Source organism: Rutidosis leptorrhynchoides, chromosome 6, assembly GCF_046630445.1.
Source record: "Rutidosis leptorrhynchoides isolate AG116_Rl617_1_P2 chromosome 6, CSIRO_AGI_Rlap_v1, whole genome shotgun sequence".
In the NCBI taxonomy this organism is placed as follows: Eukaryota; Viridiplantae; Streptophyta; class Magnoliopsida; order Asterales; family Asteraceae; genus Rutidosis; species Rutidosis leptorrhynchoides.
The window spans coordinates 247,499,533-247,505,091 of record NC_092338.1 but is presented as its reverse complement, the minus strand read 5'-3'; the positions used below and the strand labels follow the sequence as shown (position 1 = coordinate 247,505,091).

At 36.8% G+C, this 5,559-nt stretch overlaps 1 long non-coding RNA gene across 6 annotated transcripts; it reads left to right on the top strand.

The window, feature by feature from the left end:
• The first annotated feature begins 1,574 nt into the window (after positions 1 to 1,574).
• Positions 1,575 to 4,799, top strand: LOC139852501 (uncharacterized). Of its 6 annotated transcripts, none has more exons than XR_011761093.1 (6): positions 1,575 to 1,948; positions 2,020 to 2,119; positions 2,252 to 2,392; positions 2,637 to 3,347; positions 3,812 to 4,064; positions 4,576 to 4,799. It is a non-coding gene; the product is annotated as an uncharacterized lncRNA (long non-coding RNA). The 6 variants fall into 6 exon arrangements; XR_011761089.1 differs by having other exon boundaries at positions 1,575 to 2,119; positions 2,637 to 2,665; positions 3,170 to 3,347; XR_011761091.1 differs by adding an exon at positions 3,575 to 3,693 and having other exon boundaries at positions 1,575 to 2,119.
• The last annotated feature ends 760 nt before the right edge of the window (positions 4,800 to 5,559 follow it).

Below are 5,559 nucleotides of genomic sequence, written 5' to 3'. Positions count from 1 at the left end.
GATCGCGAAACCCTGGAGGCTGATGCATATATACATTCTCAGAAATTTGTCCATGTAGAAAGGCGTTCTTGACATCTAGCTGGTAGACAGGCCAGTGTCCATAAACTGCCAAGCTAAGAACCGTACGTATGGATGCCAGTTTAACAACCGGGCTAAAAGTCTCATCACAATCAATGCCAACATGTTGGTTTCGACTGTTAGCATCAAGTCAATCTTTATACTTGCTCAAATTACCGTCTACATTATACTTGTGTTTGAATAGCCACATGGAGGGAACTATGTTCGTGTTCGATGGACGGGGCACAAGTTTCCAAGTACTATTGTTACTTAAAGCATTATATTGATCAGTCATAGCTTGTTTCCAGTTAGGGTTGTTAAGAGCTGCAGGGTAAGTCCGGGGAATAGGAGATATGGAGGTTGTGTGAAGGTTGAGACGTTAAACCGGCTTGGTGGTACCAAGGCGGGTGCGAGTGATCATAGGGTGAATGGACAAAGAAGTAGAGGAAGATGTAGCCTAACTAGGAGGAGGATGTGTGTCCGGTGATAGATGAAATGTTCTAGAAAAGATATTTGGAGGGGGTCCAGAAAGACATATGATGGAGGTTGAGTGGGTGTCATTGAACCGAATGGGAAACATGTCTCATCGAAGGTGACATGTCAAGATAGGATGATTTTGTTGGTGGTGAGATCTAGACAACGGTAACCCCGATGATTTAGGGGTACCCAAGAAAAATGCATGGAGTGGAGCGAGGAGCAAATTTGTGTGTGGTGGGAAGGTGAGGTTAGCATAGACAACCGAAGACTTGGAGGGTGGCATAGTTTGGTTTTTGTTTGTAGAGACGGAAGTGCGAGATGTCATGATTGATGGCGGTAGAAGGAAGAATGTTCAGTAGGTAGGCTGCCATGTGGAGAGCTTCCGCCCAGTAAGTGGGCAGGAGATGAGCTTGAAAGAGTAGAGTGCGAATTAGAATGTTGATGGTGCGAAGCATGCGTTCGAACATTCCATTTTGCTGAGAGGTGTGAGGGCAGGAGAATAGAAATTGAATACCATTAGTTTGAAGAAGATGATGAAAAGCAGTATTATCAAATTCACCCCATTATCACAATGAAAAGCTTTGATTTCTTGGTTAAATTGAGTGCGAACAAATGCACGAAATAGTATGAATGTGGTAAGTGCGTTAGATTTAATGCATAACGGATAAACCCAAACGTAATGCGAAAAATGATCAGGGAATATAATATAATATTTTAAACCACTATTGTCCATAAATCCGAATGTATAATATCAAAAGAACCGTTAGAATGAGAAGTAGAAACAGAAAAAGGGAGTCGCACATGTTTGCCAAGTTGACAGGCATGGCAAAGAAAGGGGGAAGACGATTTATTACAAATCTCTCTTATCTATAATTAGAAAAATTTTATGATGTTATTAAATATGAAAAAAAATTGACATGGCAAAATTTCATCCCTTAGATGACTTTCCAAACATTTAATCTCAGCCATTTAAAATGCTTATGGCATCATTAAGGATTAACGTAGGCAGTTAGGATGCCTAATTACCCTTTAGCCCTAATTGAAAGATGGGATTGGCATCGGCACAGCACGTCAAAATCAGTTGTAGCGCTTTCCCCCCATTCTTAATTAGGGTTTCAAAACTCACAAATCAGATGCTGTTTTGCTTCAATGAAGGCGATGGTGATGGTGATTTTCTTGTCTTTTTATATGTATTGGTCGATGGTGCCTATTTCGGTTATTTCTCAGATTTTACCCGTTATTTCCTTATTTAGTGAATGAACTTATGCTGATTCGACTGCAAATTCACAAATGTTTAATCCATTTTTTCTTCTTATTCAATGACTATTTGTTGGTTGTGAAGTGTATTTGATTCCGATTGCACAGTTTCACCTTGATTCGAACCATCAATGGGGATTGAAATCCAAAAATTAAGGTTCGTACTCTTTTCGATCTTAGGGTTTCAGGGTTATAATAACAGAGTTTTATCGTCTTTTTTCAAGTCAGCGCATAAACTTCGAAACAAAAATTGGTTCACTTATATTAGCTTATAGCTATGAATCCATCATTGCCGCACTTTGGGAGAGCTTTGACACAAATTCAGATGGTATGGTACTATCGACAAGTTCTTATTTTATTTTTGCTATCTGTACAATCATAGCCAGTATAGGTAACATTAAATTTTTTTTTTTTTTTTTTTTTTTTACATGTGTTAAATCAATTGTGAAAATGCATACAGGATTGATAATATTGATGTGCTTCTTAAAAGTTCCTTAAGATGGTCCCTGAAGAACCTTCACAAGTGCAGTTGTAGTTGTTGACTTCAACATTCAAACCTATCCTTATGAAGCCAGCTGAAGGACCGTAACAGATGATTCAGGTATGATGTTATAATTAAAATCTTATTATTAGTTAAAACCACAAAAAGCCTTAGTCTACCTGCTTAGTGAACCTACGTATGGGCCACATTCAGATTTGGTTTCCGATTTCGGTTTTGAAATTTGAATTTCGTTTTAGTTTTACTACCCAAATCCAAACAAATTGGTGAAATCGGTATCCGAACCGTTGTTTGAAGGAGTACCTAGAATAATGGCATGCTAATCAAACTGCTTTGCATTCTGTAGGTCATGGATCCACTTTATTCCGACTAACGGTAAGTAGTGGCAAATTCGATCCAATTACTTACATACACGGTAGCCTGGGTTATAAATTTATTTCTAACTGGCCAAGTGGGTAAAACAACTATATTTACTTATATGGTTATAGGTAAAATGGGTCGAACGGATCGTCAGTCACCAAATATGTTTAACATAATGGACTAAGCCTTCCTATGTGTTCTTGGTCATACATATTCGGTTACTGGCGATGAAGTTATATTGAAAAATATAACTTTACTAATCAGTTATGGTACTAATTATGTAAAAGATCTGTAAGTTCCCCTTCACTATGTGTTCTTGGTCAGCCAACCCTCACCTGTTATGAACCGAACTTAGATTCACCTATTTTACCCAAACTTAGATTCAAAATATTTTACCCAATCTTGTCTTGACCATTCCACAACCCACCAGAACCACTGACTTTATATATATACTTTTTCATATTTATTGACACGTATTCAACCGTCTTCACTACTATTGAACGTTGAATGGTTGTTCAGGTTGGGCAAAATTCCAAATCTTACTTGCTAAGTGACAGTTAATCTCTCTAATGGGTTTGAGCTACTATTCTGCTATAAGTTTTGTACAATAGGTTTTATACCAGAGGGGGAAACCGGATATAGATATGCAAATTTTATGGAGCTTAAGCATCCTAACACACCTAATGATTGATTGGATGTGAGTATTTTCCCTTGCTAATTATTAGTAAGTTTGTGTAAAATATTATATGATTGCTTTACTTGGTTAACATGTTAGTCATGTCCTTCTAGTATAAATTAGTATTTTAGCTTATATAATTTCAATAGTTGTGTTTAATCTCAATAAAAGGGTTCAAAATACACGTTGGCATTTGAGTGATTTTTTACACCAAGGTTTACTTATTTGGACTGATATGGATGAAACAGTATAAATCAGCACATTTATATTGATGACGGTTGCTCTTCGAATAAAACTTATATCTTTTGAGCAATGTGGAACTATATATAAAAATCCATGTAAGTCAAATGCCTTGGATGAGTTAAAGGTAATGACTCAAACGTATTCAAATTGTTTATCCACCGATTGATTTTACAGTGGTCTTCTATTTCATCTATTTTGATTATGATAAAGTATTTGATCTACTTGCATTCTCTTGATAACAGTTGATATCATCTCAGCAATCGAGTTTAATAGAAGTAGTTGTCACCTTGCAACTGGTGATCGTGGGTGCCATGTGTTATTATTCAAGAGAAAATACTCACATCCAATCAATCATTAGGTGGAATGGTGTGCGTACGAGTATGTTATTTGTACTATTATGTGGAATGGTGGAAGTAGAAGGGATTTAGAGTAGACCGATTACTCAGTATGTAGGCATCCAGAGTTCCGCTACATGCTAAATACTAGAGGTTCAAGGTTTGTTTCAACTTTGAATTTTCTTATGACCGTTGTTTAAATAACTTGCATGTCTGCTAAAGGGACGCTTATCATGTTTTTTGGCTATTAATAGATGAAAATATATTTTCATAATGTATCTCCAACTTTTCATAGTCGCTTATGATAGCGTGTCTGACTTGCTTATGTGTGTTGATGTAACTTATTATTTGGTGATACAAAATATGATTCTTCTGCTAATTTGCATCTAGTGCTTGTATATATTTTCACCACTGATTTGTTAGTACTTGGTAAAATCATTAACTGACTCAATTCATAGACAGCTGAGTCAACAATATCATATTTCTTTTGGTCGAAATGTCTTTGCAACACATATGGTTAAAACGTGTCTCAAGTTATCGTTATTCCTCTGTCAGCGTTAGTGTTGACTTTACCAAATAGGTAGCAATGGAGTTGGCATATAGATTACAAAACAATTTCTTGCGAACTGTTACTAACATGATCTAATTGGAATCTTTCTATAATTTGGCAGCCCTTGCGTACGTGAATCCTCTCTTCATAACTGCAATGACCTGACCCGCTCCTACCTCTTGCTAGCAATTACTGAAGCTGAACGGGAATTCCTGAACTCCTTTGGGTGAACTGCTTTGATAATTATAACTTGTCACAGTTCATAGTCGTTTATTTTGTGTGCCTAATTTTAATGTTCTTGATATTTGTCAACTTATTATGCACATATATTGCACTACTATTACTTATATCATTAATATAAATAATTTATTAAAAATATATTTTTATTAATCATATATGATAAAATACCCGCGAATGCGCGAGTTATAAACTAGTAATACCTTTATTAGAAAGGAGTCTTCGAAAAACATCATGTCCGGGATGTTCGAGACGCCGATGCCATGTAACGGGACTAGTGAGAAGAGCCTCCCGAGAAGAGTGAGAGGTGGGTGATGTAAGTGGGTAGAGATCTCCGGTGCTATCACATTGGAGAAGCAGGCGATGCGTCGAATAATCTTTCACAGAAAAATCAAAAGGATCAAATTCAACAGAAACTAGATTATCACGGGTAAATTGATGAATGGATATGAGGTTTTTAACGATTTTAGGGGTTACAAGTACATTATGTAAATGTAACGGTCGGTGGACATTGGGTAACAAGCTATGACCGGTATTAGTGACAGGAATATTGTTCCCGTGACCAATGGCTACTGATGAATATTTGCAATTATTAAAAAACGTACTAAGATTATTAATATAGGAGGTAAGATGTGAAGACACACCCGTGTCCATGTGCCACCCGGCAGCACCGTAATCTGCAATAAATGTACTAGGATGAATAGTCTCCTGACTAAAAGAAGCGGGTTGGGTTGTGTAAAAGCATGGGGCTTGTTGTTGAGCCTGCTGTTGGGCTTGTTGTTAAGTCTGGATAATATTTAATAACTGGACTTGAGTTTATGAAGTCCAATAATTGTTTCCTTCATAATTCCACATTGCTTCTCTGGTA